A 21347-nucleotide genomic window follows, 5' to 3' on the forward strand; every position below is an offset into this window, starting at 1 on the left:
GTGCCTTCACATTTTGAAGCATGTGCACGCATAGGAAGAATCGATATCGAAGGAAATTTGATACAAAAATCCTTGATTTCAATAGCACAAAAAAGTGGCTTATGAAGATGCTGACATACAGACTCTACAATCAGCATCCAAGAGTGGACTATTTGCATTTATCTAATAGCTGAATTTTGTACACAGAGGCTGCTCTATCTGCCATTGAAAATTAGTGCAATTCACATTCTTCATACATCTCAAATGTTTCAGGTTCCATGTTACTCATAGTTCCTCACTTTTTTTTCGCAACAACTTTCACCCTGTTATTTGTAATTTACCACAAACTGAAAAGAGTGTGCAACAACTGAAAAGGAAGGTGCACACGAGAATGAAAATATCCAAAACATTTCTTGGTCAACAGTAAGTACTAAAACCTAGATATGATAATTCTTCAAATATATAGAAAAAAGGGACAGCAATATGCTGGAACATTTTCATGTCAACTTGATTTCAAACATAATATTCGTTAATACCAAATGGAACACTTTTTAATTGTTTCACTTTACTTTCAAGCCTTATGAGGACTTAGAAACTGACAGAGAATAATTGGTGATTTGAAAGAATGATATAAATAGCTTTGCTGCTCAGCTTTTGCTGCAACTGCAATTATGATACCAAAAATTTCCCCAAGAAATGAAACGCCAATCATGAATTTGCAGTCCATGAAACATCTTTGGACATAATTGTTACTACATTACGGCAGTAAAACAGTGGAGAACATCTTATGCACTTTTACAATCAGTCAGAGACAGTATTACCAGAATTTGTATCTTGATTATTTCATGTCAAACTGCAGCATCAGGGAGACAAGAAGCATCAAATGATTACCATTTCTGGCTTGGAGTTGCACTTTTTCCTCAAAATTTCTCCCAAGCTTTCGATTGCAGTCCTTACAAACAGGCTCAGCCGGCTTTACTACTAGTCGACGAGCATCTGCCGAATCATGTAGTTCAGGATTCCCCCGTTGCGATAGAATGTCAGCTCCACATCGGTATCAAAGCGCACAATGACCTCAAACGACTTTCCGTCACTGACCTGAAAAGGACAGGAATTATCAAGAGATGACATTTGCTGGAGATTAGTGCAAACATATCCCTGACCTGGATATCATTCTCAGTAAGACACAGACTACTTTTTGCAAGTAAGAATTACACTTATACAAGTAGAAGTAATACAGCAATTTTATTGTCATGTATTACACGCATGGCTAAATGTAGTTCAATCCTCGAACTATAAATTGTTACTTTGTGGGTTTGTTTTGTTTTTGTTTTTGCTTTTTTGAAGGAAGAAATGTATCCATGCAAAACGGCAGTGCAGCTAAATGGGGTAAATTCTATATATTTCATAAACAGTTAGAGACATAGGGTGATTTCAAGATTGTTAACAGACATAGCGCTGGCATTATTTCCTTCATAGACTGCCTTAAATAAAACTCTAACACTGACAGTCAGATTAATGGAAGCTATTGGATACCTGTCACAACTATCTATCCCCAACACTAGAGATATCTTCATACCATTGCTACGTCTATAGGATCATGCTGGAATTGCACGGTGTAAAAGGGACTGCATTTGATTCAAGTCAAATGTGACAAAGTACAGTTATGAATGCTTAGTTTTAGACATGTGCTCAGGAAGATGGATTAAAATGCCACAAATTATGCCACTTCTCAAAGGATCTTAATTTTGCTCCCCAAAATTAGATTTATGTGGTCATTCTCAGAGCGTTTGTGTGTGATCTACAGGCGACTATTGCATAAGCATAACATTGACCTTGTATCTGAAATTTTGGTAAAAATGACTTTTTTGGATTAATGGTTAAATAATGGGTTAAGTGATGTCCTGGCCAAATCCAAACTGTCTTACTCCAAAAATGAAGCCACCATGGCATGTCATATGAAAGGCTATCCCATTCGCTATAGTGCTTTGTCCGCCATGTTTTTGGGCTCTCCTGAACATTTGACATTTTGTAGATACGAGGTCTTGTCACCCCAGCGACGATAAGTTATGCACACACTTCTTGTGAGAGGGGATGATGTCTCATATAAATATCAATGCTAAAACCAACACTGAACTTGAGATGGTAAACTTGATTATCCCTAGAGGCTGGTGGTAACTAATGAAGATAAGACACATACATCGCCACATCTCGAGTCGGCTTTGGCCCATTCAGTGATTTTCAAGCAGGGTAACTACAGGCAGTTCAGGTTGCTAGAAGATTAATGACAGCAATGGGGCAACCTAAAGCTGTATTCTCACTCACCTGGACACTTATCCTTTGCCCTGCTGAGAGGTCCTCAGGCATGGAGATGGTGTACTTTTCCTTTCCCGTTAGTCCCAGAGACTCGGCCGTCTGTCCCGGTAGGAACTGGAGGGGTACGATGCCCATGCCCACCAGGTTGCTGCGGTGAATCCTTTCATAGCTCTCCGCTATTACTGCCTGCACACCCTGTGTGATTGACAGCCAAGACATAAAGTGTGAAGAAATGAATGTCTAAGGAGCCACGTGTTTCTCACTTCTATTCTAAGCAAATCAGCTCACTCATTAAAAATGCTTTATACTCTGCGGGACCTTGTACAGGGAGTGAGTTCAAAGCAAAAACTCTGTCATAATAAGATGCTAAACAACATAGACTACACCAACATGGCAAAGCATCCTGGCTTTCAACCAAAGTATCATACATCCTCCACACTTTTAACGGCATAATAAAATTGTAGTATTTCTTGGCTTGTCTTGTCCTTGCGACATTTGATTTATATTAGGACTACATAATCTCCTGTTTGTAAATAACAAAATACACCCCCACATATGCAACAAGTGTGGGTATTTCAGAATAGCAATATATTGCTAACCACAAATGCTCAATTGTAACAAATCTTTTATCTTTGAAAACAGTAGATCAATTACATATCCCCCCCCCCCTCCTCCCTCCCCTCAAAAAATACCAACAAACATGCAGAGCCCTCAATACAGCAAAAACAGCGTGCAGTAATCAGTCACATGTTTTCATAGGTTATAATATTTTAAAGGGATAGTAGAGTATTGGTGGAGATGAGAATTGGGCTTTTAACTTTTTGCGAGATACCAAGAAAACGCTTACGATATGGTACAGAGCATACCATTTCAAGAGGAATTCAAAGTTTATTTGATGAAAATCGGGTTTGGAATGACTGAAACATCCAAAAACAAAGTAAAACAAAGCGATCGTAATAAAGTGTGGGTCCCACACTTTATTAGAATTGCTCTTTTTTGGATATCTCAGCCATTTCAAAACCAATTTTCATCAAATAAACGTTGAATTCCTCATAGAATTACATGCTCTTTCATATTTCATAAGAGGTTTCTCATTATCTCACAAAAAAATATTAGAAACCTGAAATTAGGTCTCAACCAAACTATACGATCCCTTTAACTTTGCATGAATTCCTACACAAAGGTACACATATTCTACCACTGAAAAAACCCCCAAAAACTCTTCAAATTCCTATTTGGCAGGTTGTCCAACCTCCCTCCTTCAATTTCAGAATATGAAAATGAGTGATATCAGTGCATATTCTACCTCTAAATGAAGCTGAGATGAAAACCTCAACGACAGAAATGCTTTTACTTCCGTGGGAATTGCACATATCAATTTCATGCATCTAATATTGTGGCATACTAATAGTTACTCCGCCAATGGTAGTTCAAGGTAAACTCTAGCCAACCCTGTCGCTAGTTCAACAGGGAGGTGGGGAAGGGGCTTTACCTGCATCCATGGGCCCTTGGCTGCCCAGTCCCTTGAGGATCCAGCTCCATAGTCCTTGCCCGTAATGACTACCAGCGGATGCCCTTCCTGCCGATACAGGTCAGCCGCATCAAACACATCCATGGTCTTGCCGGAGGGAATGTGTATCGTCTTGGGCGCCGCCTTTCCGATGAACTTGTTGAGGAGTCGGATGTTGGCGAACGTGCCCCTCGCCATGACGGCATCGTTGCCGCGGCGACTGCCATAGGAGTTGAACTCGCGTGGCGTGAGGCCGAGGCTCGCCAGGTAGCGTGCCGCAGGGCTGTTGCGGGCGATGCTGCCGGCGGGAGAGATGTGGTCCGTCGTCACAGAGTCACCCAAGAAGAGCAAGACATGTGCCTCTTTGATGGTCCTCGGTGGTGGAAGCTCTTTGGTCTGAAGAGAGGGTCATTGAAAATCACGACCGATTCTCATCCATACACAGTATTAGAGAACAGTCGCACTCCATTACAGTAAACATCCTTAACAAAAATATTGGCAAACTCTCATAATTTTGCAGCCAATGGCTTTTATGCTGGATCATTATCTGAGATCATGATATACATCCAGAATCAGGGCTGATAACCTTTGTAGATCAAAAATCATACTTACGCACACTAAAAACTTAGTTAAGATGCAAGAAACATACTTTGGTTGTAAAATATTAGAAGAGTATACATAAAGCATGATACACTACATATCAGATAATCACATTCTTCATCTCAAAAGTACTTGTTTTTCATTGGAATGAAGAATAAAATTGCTAAACATAAAGCATAAAACATACAAAGGGGCATACTACCTCTACACTACATGAAAGGCAATGCAAAATGTAAGAAGCAGACGTACCATTGTTTCAAAGAAAGGAGGTGACTTGATGTACGTTGACTTTGGGTCCCAAGGATATAGCATGTCATCTGATGTCTCTAGGGCATTCCAGCTGGCATTTCCCTTCTGCTCATTGAAAGAAGAGGCAGGGGGCAGGGGGGGGGGGTGGGGCAGTGTAAAGAGTGAGAGAAAGTCATTGTCATTTGTATTGTATTTGCACTGCTGTTGAGGGTGAGGACAAATTATAAATTTTCAATGATCTAAGGGTGCATTCAAGTGCTCTCCCAAAGTGTACCATATCATACCCGTGCTAGAGTTGCGATTGAATGCTCCAGAAGTGTACCGTACCATAATATCCAGAGCCAAATTCCCGATGTGCTCTAAAAGCGTACCATTACTGTATCAGGTGGCAAGAGAAGAATGTGCGTAACACCCACATACATCATAATGCAAGGAGTTGGTTCTCTTTGTCCTTGACACCTGTAAGTAGCGCGAGTATACCAGGTACATGATCATGTTGCCACAAAACGTATGACCCCCTCTACAAGTAACTTACAAGGTAAGCTTTCTCCACAGAGCACTCATAAGCTCCAAATCTGGCATGGTATAGTATGGTACGTATTAAATTGGTTCACTTTGGTTCACTTTTGAGCTCTCAAACGTTGTCTTACAAATGAAGTACACTTTCACATTTCTGCACATGAGTTCTGTGCCCCCACAGGAGCTCTTTCTGCCAAAGATTAACAAAGGAAGCACTTCGTACTCTCTGAAGTTATCAGCATGGCTCATTATACTCAATAAATCTAATGATTTGAAGAAATCGTCTTGATATCTCCATCTAATCTTAACAAACGATCGATACAGCACCAAAGCGGGCACAGAGAGACCATCAAAAAGCACTTAAGACCTGTGGATGGACTACTCTCATGCCCACAAAGTCATTGTTCACCCATGAGCAAAGGGGAGTACCTAAAAGATACCAATTTGTCCAAGCCCTCTGAGCTGTCAACACAAATGACACTCCTCAGGGAGTACAGCTGTTGAACACACTGTGTGCAAACATGGCATATCCAGTAAATTGAACAGTATGTCTACTCTTGGAACCATGCAATATCAAAAGAAAATCTCCTTCGTTATCTTTCATTTTTCTTTGGGAATTGTTTGAATTCCACTCACATCAATCTTTGTGTAGACCTCCTCAAACATGGAAGGAATGACATATTTCTTCTCCACCTCCTGCAGCTCTGCCCTGGTTGGCCAAATGTCCATCAGGAAAATATCCTTGCCATCGGCATCCTGACCTGTAGACAGAACAGAGAGACAGATAGATAGTAAGATATACCGGGTGTCCCAAAAAAAGCGGAACGGTGGATTTTCAGTACCTTGCGGTCTGAAAGTTATATATCTTTTGACATCATTAGAAAGAGCATCTTCCGCAGAAGACTATGATACCAAAATCATTAAATTTGGTTCAGTACTTTTTAATCTACGCCAATTTCTGAAAATGCAGTCATTGTCAAATTTCGCCGGATTTTTGCGACTTATGAGATAATAATTTGAGTGCGACACGCGATCCATACGGTGAATATTGTGTAAGCTCGGTGATCCATGTCAACAAAAGATACAGCTTTCACATTGGGCACGGCCAGGAAAAAACAGTGTGTGTGTGTGTGTGTGTGTGCGCGCTCCCAATATGAAAGCGTTATCTTTTGTTGACATGGATCAACGAGCTTACACAATTCACCGTATGGAACGCGTGTCGCATCCAAATTATTATCTCATAAGTTGCAAAAAATTGAAAATGATTGCATTTACAGAAATTGCCGTAGAATAAAAAGTACTGATCCAAATTTAATGATTTTGGTATCATGGTCTTCTGCGGAAGATGCTCTTTCTAATGGTGTCAAAAAATATATCACTTTTAGAACGCAAGGTACCGAAAATCCACCGTTCCGCTTTTTTTGGGACACCCGGTATAGACAAACAGTTAGATACAGTATAGGTAGATAGATAGAAAGACAGACAGTTAGATACAGTATAGGTAGATAGATAGAAAGACAGACAGATAGATACTGTATATGCTATATATTTCGCGAGTCTAAATTTTCGCGAATCGGGAATTCCCGACGATTTTGCGAGTGGTTAAATTCGTGATCGTGGAGTCTGTACAGAACGGAGAAGTGTACACGCGTACGTCACATTCACATCGGGATCAGAGTCAATATTTTCGCATGTCTTTAATTTCGCGAATAGCACCTGACTCGCGAAATTCGTGAAATAAAAACTTCGCGAAATATTCGGCGTATACAGTAGATAGGTTGATAAATAAACAGGAAGATAGATAAAACAGATAGAAAGACTGATACAGACCATCCCATAAAGACCAGCGAAACAAGATTCTGCCAATCACAGCAAAAGTACTAATATGATTGACGACAGACATTGGAATGCTTTTTCTCCTTAAACCGAGTACAACATGGATGTTTTCATATTAATCACATAATTAACAAAATACATTGAATGCAAACATACAAGTTATGCTAAGACAGGTGGTCTCATCAACAGAATCTTGGTTTGGCAATCTTTCTTTTTTGTCGGCATACCCAAGAAATCTGATGAAAAATAGTAGAAAAATTATTACAAAATATATGTCACATAATTCACTTGGCCACACAAGTGATGTTGAGGGGATCATAAATCAACACAAGCCAACATGCATTTGCACTGCACAAGTCCTTCAACATATTGTCTTCAAGACATTGCAATTTTCCCATAAGACTTCATGTTAGATACACACAGTTCCTGTAGGAAATTAGTTTAAAAATGGTCCTGATCAACAGTTAGCATCATTACAAATAAGTACTATTTCTGTTCCTCAAATTTGGCTGGTAGGACACGACAGCAAACATGCCAATCGAATAAGAAATGCCCTTAATGTCCAGGTATCGGTCTTACCTAGAGGTTCTTTCTCAAAGTCAATGGTGACTCGTCCCGCCAGTGCGTACGCTATGACAAGGGGTGGAGAGGCCAGGTAATTGGCCCTGGTGAGGGGGTGGATCCGACCCTCAAAGTTGCGGTTCCCTGACAGCACACCACATGCTACCAAGTCACCCTACAACAAGTTGGGAAAAAGATTAGTTTCATTATTTAGTTTTATTATCATGAGCTTTACTACGACTTACTTTCTTTTTCAATGCAAATCTCTTTAAAGAGAGCATTCAATACCCAAATCTTTAACTGTGACATAATGATATAACTTTTCTGAAATGATATTTCATCTAAATAACAACAGGACCAAACAAATACAAGGGCTGAACATTAGCAGTGGCTCTGTGACTTGGTGGCCCAGTAGTGCGGTGGATTGGGGCCACCAAATCTTCAAAAAGGCTATCTTTTGGTGGCCTGATTAGGCAGCTAAAATTCAAAATGAATTGTGATATTTGCTACTATATTGGGCTACCAAAATTTAAAATTCAAAGATTTTAAGAGAGAAAAAAAAGATAGTGTGGAGCCCTGACAACACAATAGCACATATGAAATAAACACTGTAATCAGTGCACATAAAGCAGTGCAGGTCTCTTACATGTAAGCTAATGTAGTTAAAGAAGAGAATGACATTTATCATAATTCATATTGTCACTTGACAATGGCAAGTTCCTTTTCAATTTACACAACATTTTGAAGCTCAGAGATGTCATGCATTCAATGCTTGCTATCCCTCCGAGAAAAAAAAGAAGAAAAAAAAAGAAGAAGTTTCCACAGTTTCAGCGAAATGTGATTTACAACATCATACCTTCTCGATGGCTTGCCCAACTTCATCAGGTAGGGGGCCAGAGTTCCCAATACACGTCATGCAACCGAAGCCCACAATGTAAAACCTGGTGTACAGAAAGCATAACAATGTTAAATCTGCATGCTGAAATGATGTACATTGTGTAAATACAAGAGACATATTTACTTGATAACGAAATGCATAATATATAATATAATGTGACCCTGCATCACAAAACCACCCAAAAGTCGCCAAACATGGATTTATACTTAAGGACAGATTCTGAAAGAGCAGACTCTAAGCTTCAAAATGAGGTATAACTTAACACAAATGCACTTTCCTAACTTATCTAAATAATGGAGAGTATGTACACACTCTGGAAAAGTGTTTACTGAGAAAAGAGGCTTTGAAGTTCAGGGACTATTCAAGAGCTTAATCTCACCAAGCTGTGCTCTCTCCAATGAACTGGATTAAAAAAAAAAAAGGATGTAAAACTCCATAACAACCACAATGAAGGGATTATCAGATCAAGATGAAATTGTGCACACTCTAGGCACATTCTATGAATGTCCGCTACAAATTTTCAATGCACTGGCATTATTTTCTTTAGAAGTTATTAGAGTTGAGAGCAAAGAGTGTGTAATGAGTTTTTAAAACATGAAAGGGGCCTCTAAAACATAACTTATCACACTACAAAAAACTGTATTCTACAAAAAGTTGCACTAGAAAAACTGTAAAAATACAGTTTTCCGTTTGCTATACCATCAAAAATTTTAGAATGAAGTAGAATTTTTTTTTCAAAAAATATTTTACATCAGTTAAGACAGACTAGGTTTACCAATTTCAACTATTTTGAGTTTTCACATAAAATTTGGATCATGCGACTTGATGTTAGAGATGCACGGTCACATATAAAAGATGTATGATACAGCTCCTGCATCTTCAAGCGTTTATGTTCAATAAATGATAAGAGTTGTCCTCTACAATAGGCAAGCTGGGAATATAATAACTGCACTGTGACAATTCCAATCTTATCTTGAGATGAGGGCGACACTGTACGAATTCATCATAACAAGTGATCAGCAAAATTCCTCAAGTTTGCAAACTGTCATTCTCATACATTCCACTATCTTCCATGCCACAGAAGAAAAAAAAAAAGAGATGAATTTTATAATCATCACTCAGCCAGCACATACCATCTTTAAGGTCCTGTTTACCTTTGGGAGCAGTGATTTAAAACGTTTTCAAGATATTACATATTTGATGCATATGTGTAGGTCTGTTGTATCACGAAAAATCCTACCATATAAAATTTGGGCAATAAAGCCTAAAATATAAGGAGATATTAGTATTTTTCTCATTAAACCATAACTGTACATGGTTTAGTCTGGAAACATCTTCATTATAACTATTGTTCACATTTTGTGTATTTAACAATACTGAACATCGATTACACGGATTCAAATTTTTACAGTGGTTGTTTCTATCCCTAACTCACATTCTAGAACTATTTCCAAGCATTAATGCTGGGTTTTTGTTTCATCTGCAAATGATAAATTATGCCTTTAAGGCAAAAAGCTTACCCAAGCTGCTCTAGGTAAGGAATGACTCCGCTCTCCCTGAGGTAGTAGGTGACCACCCCACTGCCTGGGCTTAGACTGGTCTTGATGTAGGGCTTCACGCTGAGGCCAGCTTCCACGGCCTTCTTTGCTAGCAGACCTGCCCAGAATAAAATTGTACACAGAACCTTGATAAACACTGAGAGTGATTACACGGATATTGAACAAGTGATGAAAAATCATCATAAGTGAGTACATCTATGATATGGCCAAGAAAAGGAACAACACTTACCATCACTAGTTGGTTTTGAACTCTGGATATTTTCTTTTCCAATCATGCAAAGGAATAATTTTGTTACAAAAGAAAAGAAAGACAATTTCTACTATTTGAATACCAAACTAGTACAGAACTTATGCTGGACCATTAAAATGGGAAGAACATCTCTGTCTTTTGTTTTCTTTTAATATAAATATCTTCTTTGTATCTTTTGCAGACTTACATGACTTGAGAAATAAGGCTTTAAAATCACTATTTCTTATTATAGTTATGTCGAAGAAGAAACATATTCCTGGAAAAGGGCATCATGGGTCAACAAGTGCCCACTCAGTTGTTGTGTCCAACAAAATCTTTTAGCATCTTTCACATCAGTTTTTAAGCACCAATCTTATGAATCAGAAGACATACAATGCAGGCAATATAACTTGTTCAGGGTCCCAAAGAACATGACTTTTATTTTTGGGGTGGGGACGGGCTGGGAGGAAGAGGGGATTTTGAAGACAACCATATCAGTACTGTACAAAATGAATCAAATCTAAATTGATGGATTTACTCACCGGCACCCAGCATGACGGAGGGATTGCTAGTGTTGGTGCAGCTGGTGATGGCAGCGATGACGACAGAACCATGGTTTAGGGTGTACTCCTGCCCGTCGTAGAGGAAAGGTACAGTCGTCGCCTGCTTGTCAGCGGGGATGTCGAAGCCCTTGAAGCCCACCTTGTTGTCGAGACACTGCTGAAAGTCGTCCTTCATCACACTCACCATGACCTTGTCGTGGGGGCGCTTTGGCCCGCTCACGCACGAGTTGACCGTCGCCAGGTCCAGCTCTACCACCTTTAACAAAGAATGAACGTTTGGGACAAAATTCTCAAGTTGGCTGACAGCCGCTGACTGTACTACTTGCCTTATAGACCCAGTAATGTGGGGACACAATGGAGTAGGAAAGCCAGCCCGGTTCAAATACTAGTATATTCAAGAACCCCCATAATGAATTGTATACAGCTTTATCACCGATCTCTATGTAAGTACACACACAGGCGACAAATCTCAACTCGAGTCAACTGTTACCACTGAGCTCACACTTCTATGGCCGTATTCACTGACACATGGCTGACGGGCGCTACTAGTGGTTTTTTCAATGCCTCCGGTGGGTAGCAAGTTAAAATGGACCACCCATGTTTCCCCAAACTACAGGGTCCTTAAAGGACTTTGTCAGTCAAAGTAGAGGGTTCAAGACCTACTTTACATTGAACAGAGATCTTCAGCATGACTTTTGTTTCTGCTCACACTCTACCAAAGTGTATGTGGGGTTACCTGAAAGGGTGGGAAGTGAAATGTAAAATAATCTTGACCTAGCCAAGAGGAGAAGCCAAGCAATGCTCACTCCAGTATTGATATGGCAGACATCACTCTCTGATTCTGATATACATGCTCTCATATCATGAATAATGACTATCAAAGTGTACCAACAAAAAACAAACAAACAAATAAACAAATAGATAAATACCTGCATCTTTATCTTTAACTCTCCCTGTAAAATCATCAAGGAACACTATTTACACCTAATAAGACTACCACTATTTTGACTATGAAATAAACTTGGCTTCCTGTCAGCAATCTTTGGTAAGGCTGAAGAAAAGCTTATGAAATGACCAAGTTTGATAGATGTTGAATATAAGAGTACAGAATGGTCAAAACTTAGCCAAGTACTGGACCTTTGTAACATCAACTGATGCAAATGTTTTTCTTTGTTGTTTTTTGGTCCATATGCTAAAGGATTATCACTGCAGCATACCTGAGAGAAAATGGGATCCTCATCTGCTTTGCTGAAGTCCCTGAACATCTTGGTTGCTTTGAGGTATGCCTCTATACACCTAATCTTGTGCTCATCTCGACCTGACGAACAAGATTTTCAGAAGAACTGTGGTAACAAACATGGAAGTGTTGTGCTTTCGGAAGATTTCGAACTCTGCGCAGGCACGAGCATAAAGCTAGAGAAGGACGTCAATGCTGTTTGAGGCTGATATACCTATGTTATTATGGCATTCATCATGTTATGGCATAGACAACTTTTCTGCATTATCTATATGTTTCATTGAATGTGTGCGTTTTGCAAATTGTGCTTTGGTGGTTACATGATCTGATCATCCATGAACATTAAGAAGTAGCCATATTTGCTTTTCTTCCCCACTTTTTTTATTCAATGCAGAAATATTTTGATTATGAAGGTATACCATATCAAGATGAATATAATTTTCTCAAAACCATATGGCTGATACCCACTGCACTTGACCCTTGAGCATTTTAGGTATCTTATTTTTAATTCTCTATTTCATCCTGCTACAAATCCAGCTTTACGGAAAACAACAGCTTCATATATAATAACATTAATCAACATAGAAATCATGCAATATTTGTAATAGTATGGTCCCCACGGCAGCATCAGCTGTGTTAGCAGTGCTCTACAAAATGCTCTTCCACTATCATTCCCCCAGCAAAGACAACTTTGTCTCAAGATGACTAGGCTAGTTCAGTGTTCCGCTTTGCTCATGAGCAGAAAAAAAAAAGTCGTTTGTACCAACAGACATGTTGACTCTTAAATTTACTGAGATAAGCATCTGTGATAGAATGATTATTCATGTAATCCTTTTAAATAAAACTGGCCAGTTATATTCTTCCTGACAAAAAGCTTGGTATTTAGCAATATTAATAAAAAAGTTTGTAAATGCATTTCCATGCAAAATTATGAAATGAATGCTTCCCCAAGTGCTGAGCCACACCGGGCCCGAAGAACTCCACAAACTTTCCCCACCACCCCAATTTGTCTCAGGTGCTGGGCAAGGAATATTTAAAACAAAAAGAATGGTCATTTTCACTGAAAGCACCCAGCTACACAAAGCAAGAAATCAAAGGAAAGATTTCTGCCGATTTGCATGATAGCTAACTACTATTTAAATGAATACAAACTTTCATGACAGCATCTCATATCAACTATTGTTATGCAGCCATGACTTGAGTGTGTTCTAGATGGCACTTAAATACTGTTTGCATCTGCTTTTTGGTCCTCAATTTTCACCAAGGGAACTTTTACTTCCAGCAGGCTCTCCATCTACAAAATACTACACCACCTCAATTTAGGATTGATTCTGTTACTTCACATCATGCATGTTCACCGAGAGATCAATGTAATACAGAGGGGATAAGAACTGGCCTTCTAGTTTAAAAAGGATACCTTACAGGTACTTTCATATATAACCCTAAACTACACAATCAATCTCACTGAAAAAAAAAAAGATCCTGTTAAAATGCCATATTACCTAGATATGGTTAGTCTAGAAACCTTCCCTATAAATATAAGAAAAGTGTCATATTAGCATTGTTTGTGTCACATCTCACTACATGTGTTATCTGTGTTTCCAACATCAACAAATTGTCTCTTTAAAATGGAATAATTTGAAGATTTATCTACTCGACACTATGTAGATTTCATTTAAGAAATAAAAATGTTTATATTTTGATCAATTTTGTTAAGACTCATGAGACATGAATTGTCAATCTGACCACCACAATTCATCTTACCTTGGTAATGGTCAGCACAACATCAGTGGATGTGGCGAGTGGGTTCATCGCTCCGACGAGACGGTAACCTACGACCTTTGGCAACACCATGCTGATGGCCTGTCCGAGCATGACGGCTTCTGCCTCAATGCCACCAACACCTTGGGAGAAAAGAGGGAGACTTGCATCACACAACCTGCATAGCATTCCATCACAGATCTCTGTTAACCCTTCTTTTTCTTCTTCTTCTCCTTCATGTAGCATAATGCACCTGGTTAACACCTTTTTTGCTGACTATTGCGAGTAACCTGGGGTGGACCATACAAGATGGGTATCATTAGCCCGTATCATTATCATTAACTGAAACACAGGACCTCCATTTAATGTCCTATTCGAGGGACATCTGGCAACCCTGTAATGAGGTGTCTTCACATATTCCCCTTGTGGTTTAACCTGGTCTGTGTTCACGAAAGTATAGCTCACATTTATTTGAAACCCACTGGCATGTAAGCCTGATAGAGTCACCAATTGTTGATTTCTTGAATTTGGTAAAATCAATTTTCAAAGTCTCTAAGCTTCCAAGTGACACATAATTTGTTGAGAGAGTATACTTGATTTGTTTGTCCCACGATGTAGCAAACATAGTGTGACATCTGACACTATATCGTGTGACAACATGTGATGACATGCAACATCGTGAGACAGCCAATCACCTATACTCTCTCATCATCCTACACCAAGATGATCAACCTCTTCCATTATATTGATACAGAACTTGTTTCATTTTTCCAAGAAACTTGCAATAAAAATTTCTTTTAAATCCGGCCACCACACAAGCACAGTTTTGAGAAGGTCAATGTCATTTCTGAAGTTTGATGCTTTCAAGAAAAGGCATTTGAACACATTGGTCAATATATTACTCTATAGTTAGATGCTTCATAGAACCAGAGCGTTTCAAATTTCAAAACATTGTCACACTAAGAAATTTTGTACAAAAAGGATTTAAATTGCAAACTTGCAATGTCCACTCACCCCAGCCCACAACTCCCAGTCCATTGATCATGGTCGTATGGGAGTCGGTCCCGACTAAGCTGTCAGGATACAGGATGCTGTCTGTACTGAAGACTACTCTAGCTAAGTACTCAAGGTTTATCTGGTGGACGATGCCGGACCCCGGTGGGACAATCAGCATGTTCTGCAAGGCCTTGGATCCCCACTGCAACACAGAGAGAGAGAAACATTATCATTACTGTTTACTCAAGGCAATTTTTTAATCATGAAATATCTAAGTTGCAATTTGTAGTAGTGATCACTCGCTCATGAGGGGGTAAAGGGTCAGTATAAAGTTACTGGGAACATCTTACCAAGAAAATGCACCACGCAAAAGTAAAGACACTGTTTAATACTGAGGTGTCTCAAGTTCTGTACAATGTACAATACTGCACAGTGAGGTTCAAATGGTTGACAAAACAATTAAGCATATAAAAGGTCTAAAAATTATGCTATGATTATCGAGAACTATCATGAAGATAGTTGCTTTAATTTATGCATTATTTTGTCACCACTGTCTATGGAAAATTTTGAGTATGGTAAATCCAGTACTTCATCGACTTCCACCTTTTAAGAATGTATCTACATTGTATTTTCAACTGCTATTGTTGTATGACTTCAAGCAATAACAGAGAAACTAGCTGCATGTAAAAACCATGAAGTTCAGAGTTTTTAAACTGGATATATTCTTAAACACAGTCCCTCAATGTTATACTCACACTATGATCTGTGGATCTTTCCTACATGTGATGCACATTGCCAAAACTTTTAAAACAAAAAACAAGTTTAACTTTCAAGCTCTTACCTATTGCACTCTGACTACAAATTAGAAATACTACTTTCAAAAGCAATCCTGCAATAATGGAAATTATATTCTAATATCTCACATACACTATGTGTTATGCCCTATATAAACATAGCTGTTGTAGTTATCTATTGATCTATCTATCTATCTATCTACCAATCTATCAATCAATCTATCTATCTAGATCTACATGTATGTATCTCTTTACATAAGGTATGTAGTGGTAAAATGTTGATATTTCAACATTGGTTCTTCTCATCTCCAGTAGGTATCATAAGAGAGACAGGTGGTGACACAGGATATATTGAGAGGGCAGAGTCTCTTTTGAATATATAACATATTTGGAATTGTATGTTTTTGCAGAATCTTTTCATTTTTTGAGCACATAGGGACATTATCACTTTGTGTTATGCGCTATATAAAAACTGTCAATTATTATCATTATTATTATTGTTATTATCATTACTATTATTATTATTATTATTATCATTATTATTATTTATGTCTACATTACATACAGAGAGAGAGAGAGAGAGACAGACAGACAGACAGACAGACAGAGACAGAGAAAGACAAAAAGACATAAAGAAACAAGAGAATACAAAACTTTGGCATATAGCTCACCTTGAGGAAGACAAATCTTTCTTTGTTTCTCTTGAATTCAATCTCCTGATTTTTCTGCAAGGCTTCAGCACTGTATTGGGATAGCATAGAGTACAGAATAATGCAATGACTGATAAATTGGGGGACAAAAGAGTAATTACTACAAAAATGCACATTCTGCACTACTTGTCCACATTTTCCAGATGACAAAGGGATATGGAAAAGTGCAGGGCAAGGGAGCACTAAGCCACGCAAACATGCAAGTAGTGTTTTTGTTTGTTTGTGTGTGGGGTTGTTTTTTTTGTGTGCACATGATGAACTACTGCATGTACTAGCAGCAATAACGTGCATTGATTTTACACAATACATCTGTGTTTTCTCATGAAATGATTTGCATGACACATGTGACAATGATTATCACACAGTCCTGGCCACACACACACACACACACACGCTCACACACCTCTAATATGAGAAGCTCATTTAGCAGCCGTGTCAGAATATAGAACATCACAGGTATCTTGAAGCAAGGCATCCTATGCAAAAACTTTGTATGGCATTTGCCAATGAACTTGCAGCTATATATGTAAGTACCATGTATACTACAATACATGTAAAGTTTGTTGAGAGGGCAATTATAGTAATCAATGGTACTGCATTAAAATTGCTGGAGAGAATGATAATATTACTCTCTATTTTACATTTCCTTTTTTATAGTGCTTTATTGTCGTTTTTTCACATTTAGCACACATTATAAATGTTCATATACAATGCACATACAAATGGTACACTTTTTACATGATTTCCCTAAAATTTAAATTCATACAAGATGCATACTGTAATCACACACTATCTACACACATACATCTTCATCAGACGTTACAAATATGTAATTGATGAGTGCCTCAGATGTTTCAATTTAGTATGAAATAAGAACAAACAAAAACAACCATACTTGAGGCAGAATGTATGTTAGGAAACAAACATTCAAGCTGCACAAATTCAACATTCAGAAACCAAATAAGTCCATATGGTGTACGACTATGTCAATCATACCCTAGTACGAACTTGACAATCGAGCACAATTGATTTGAGACATTCAATAGTCAATAACTCAATTAGCACCACCTGCAAAATCCGGGTAAAGCTAAACAAGCAAATCAAAACCTTGACAACAAAACATAAAAATGATGAGTTGAAGACAACTTGTTTCATTCTGAAAGTTGTATACTGTTTGAATACTACAATGGTACTGCAATGGAATCACAAACATGAAATGGCATAACTCCACACAAAATGGAAGTAAAGAAAGGAAAGACAAGTTATAAAAGAAATAAAGTTCCTCCTATGCACTAATTTGACTGGAAACATAATGTTTTGTCCGCAGGTTCATAAATCAATATTGTAAGAGCACAGAGTTATGGTGAGAAAAATAAATCCTGGCAGCCAAATCAATATTGTAAGAGCACAGAGCTATGGTGAGAAAAATAAATCCTGACAGCCACGGAAATGTGTGAAAGCAGGTGTTCTTCCTCTTTTTCGTGCTGCGACAAAAATTCTTTTTCTACCATCACTTTTGCCCTCAGATTCCAACTTCACACCCTTCTCCTACAACCTACTTCACCTTTTCATAATTTCCTTGCTTTTTAACAACTATCGGTGTGTATTTGCCCACAGTGCCTTCTCTTGTGTTTTTCCTTTATTTTTCCTATTCTAACATTAACTTGTTTCACACGCTGTGAAGTGCATGAATACACATTCCAAACCTGGACCCTGTTTCATAAAAGATGTTAGGATAGCAATTCTTGCTGGAATAGCAACTTCTCATGGCAACAGCCAATCAGTAAGCTTGATTATTGTCCTTACCATGACAACTGTCATTCCAGCAAGAGTTGCTATCACAGCAGTTTTTTATGAAATACGGCCCAGGTGTGTCTCTACAAATTATAGGAACTTAGAAAATGCAGTGCAAATGCATGTTGACTTGTGTTGATTTTATGATACCCTGATCATCACTTTATGTGGCCGAATGAATATCTAAATATGTGCCATATACATGTATGTTATGATAACATTTTTACTATTTTTCTTCAGATTACATGGATATGCCCCCCCCCCAAAAAAAAAAAATCCTCCAAACCGAGATACTGCCAGTATGGCTATGCGATAGATATTCCTTTGGCCAAATATCTAAAGTGATGATCAGGGGGGTGTTTCATCAACGTTTGTCAGCGCTGACAACTTGAATCACCATAGTAACAGTCAGTGACCAAAGCATCTCAGCCAATCAAAACCAAGGATTTTGCTGAAATTGGTCAGCGGCGACAGTTGTCGGCGCTGACAAGCGTTGATGAAACACCCCCCAGGATATTATTGATCAACACACGTCATTATGCATTTCAAATGTATAGCCCCTCCTAGTTTTTGTACTTAGCAATGCTATCGAGTTTGTAGCATCTTACACATTTCTAGGGCTTCACCACTCTATCTGTGTCTATGCAGACATACAAAGCAATCAGTTAGCTGCAGTGTGTATGAAGATGAAAGCACACACAGGTAAACATGCACTCACCCACATTTACAACAACGCATAAATGTATTTCAACACACTCCACATCTTCTAAGCAGAGTGAGGCCATATATGGCGCAGACAGAGAGAAGAGAGGTATTAGAAATGCAGTGCAAGAAAATTAGTTGTGTACATCTAGCTATCACAAACAATCACAGAAAGTCATACATACAATACATGCTTTATCCACACAGATACATACACCGTAGTCAGTCACACAAATACGAAAAACATGGAAGCTTAAGACAGTAATATGGGGACAGTAAATGCTCCCATGGAAGGCTATTTCTGAAAACACAAGCATAGACAGAGACTTGCCTGAAAAACAGCAACAACAAAAGAGCCAGAAATAAAGCTACACTATTAAGAATATCATTTTTTCTGAGAACTTTGCACTTCTTTTACAGGTTCATTCATAGAGGCTTCTATAATATCACCCACTGTCATAATGTTTGTTTGTTTTTTAAACAAAAGCAATATCCATTAATTTTCCCTCCTGACCAAATACTCTGAAGTATCATCATGATAAACATCCTTGTTCCTAATCAAGACTGGGTTATTCAAATTATGTTTTGATTGTAAATCAAATACACATGTAGATTGGAATTGGCAAAATTTGGTAATTAAGAGATGAAGATTTATGCTTGAATGATTCATCTATGTACAGTATTTGTTGGCTCTACATTTAGTGGGTTCTGCAGGTACGTAAAACTTGCCTGTCTTTCTTAAAATTTCTTTTCAAATATCAAGAGTGCCTAATTGCCCAACTCTTATCTTTTTAAAATTATTGGATGAGATAGAAACTGAAGCTACACTGATAAAGGAAACTAATGTTGAACAGTATCCCTGTGAAAAAAAGGTTAAATGCAGTACTAGGTTTTAGTTTCCTTTATCAGTGTAGCTTCAGTTTCTATCTCATCCAATAATTTTAAAAAGATATTTGTTGGCTCTACATTTAGTGGGTTCTGCAAGTACGTAAAACTTGCCTGTCTTTCTTAAGATTTCTTTTCAAATATCAAGAGTGCCTAATTGCCCAACTCTTATCTTTTTAAAATTATTTGATGAGATAGAAACTGAAGCTACACTGATAAAGGAAACTAATGTTGAACAGTATCCCTGCTAAAATGGTTAAAGGGGATGGCTAGTAACTGATCAGTGGGAATCAGTGGGAATGCTGGGGGATGATTGTTCCAATCCTTGTTGAATTCATTTAAGAGTGCCTTATATATCTATTGTTGTGTGAAAATTATTTGCTTCAAAATGGTGTCATATTCAAGTAATGTGCAGTTTAATGTTTCCAGGTTAGCATGCCTGTACAGTGACGGGGCGATCTTTAATGGCCCGTTAACGATCGCCCCGTCACTGTACAGGCATGCTCACCTGGAAATATTAAACTGCACATTACTTGACTATGACACCATTCTGAAGCAAATAATTTTCACACAACAATAATATATAATGTACTCTTAAATGAATCCCACAAGGATTGGAACAATCATCCCCAAGCATTCCCACTGATTCCCACTGATCAGTTGCTAGCCATCCCCTTTAAATGCAGCACTAGGTGAAAATGCTGAAAAGCTCCCCAAGAAAGGAGTGCAGTGAGAGCAATGTTGGTGTGAGTATGAGTCTGATGTACAAGGTGATGAAATGGTGCAAAGCCTTTTAAGCACTACAATGTAGTGGAGAGATGCCATACAGCAAACGACTGTTCTTAAGTTTGTTATGCTTCGAAATGAAATGGTTAGCCAACAGTCCCAACAGCCAACAAAAACACATGCAACAAGCAAGCAACGCGAGCGCAGGTCTACTGAAGAACAAAATGGAACTAACTGTACTCTTTGTAACACAGTTTAAAGACAGTTAGCACACAAGTAAACCAACACAATGAACATTTAGTACACTGTACATACTAGATTACTACATCCTATCAAGTTCTGACAGTCTGATATGCAATATGTTGTATTGTGTTTGTACAAGCAACACTGTTTTAAAAAAGAAAGAAGTTAGCTAGCTGCTTACCAAAGCAGATTTGATGCTGATATCTCACCAATCCCTTAATCAAACATTTACATATGAACACCTCTGCATACATATGGGAGATTTATCAACTTCTTTTTTCATTCTCAGCAATAATGTTGAATTACGTTTTTAAAAAATACATTAATTTGACTATGCCACATTCACAGGGAAATTTAAAATGACTGAAACTAGAAGTAATTGCCCCCAACCCCTTTCCTTCAAGAGAACATGACCCAATCTCAAATTTACCAATCTGAGGGCAAGTGATGGTACGGACAGATTTCGTCTAGTATGGGCAGCCGGTAGCCCTGTCCTATGCATGCTACACAGCTGTCCACTGCACCTCCACAGGACGACCGCCCTGCATCACCCCCACCTGGGTTGGGCGTATTGCGCGTTATCCTGGGACGGAAGCTGAAGAGGTAGTGAAACACCATCACTCAGGGGTGTTAGCATTGAAAGTCAGGGAACAGGACTCAACAAATGGAGGGGGGGGGGG

The 21347-nt window shown here is 38.5% G+C and overlaps 1 pseudogene; it reads right to left on the minus strand.

Moving 5' to 3' along the window:
- Positions 1–533: 533 nt before the first annotated feature.
- The window catches only part of LOC139730574 (cytoplasmic aconitate hydratase-like), a 34130-nt pseudogene continuing 13316 nt past the window's right edge, over positions 534–21347 (minus strand).

The sequence above is a fragment of the Diadema antillarum genome, unplaced genomic scaffold (assembly GCF_040938485.1).
Source record: "Diadema antillarum isolate AM-2024a unplaced genomic scaffold, OU_Dant_1.0 seq00000321_RagTag, whole genome shotgun sequence".
In the NCBI taxonomy this organism is placed as follows: Eukaryota; Metazoa; Echinodermata; class Echinoidea; order Diadematoida; family Diadematidae; genus Diadema; species Diadema antillarum.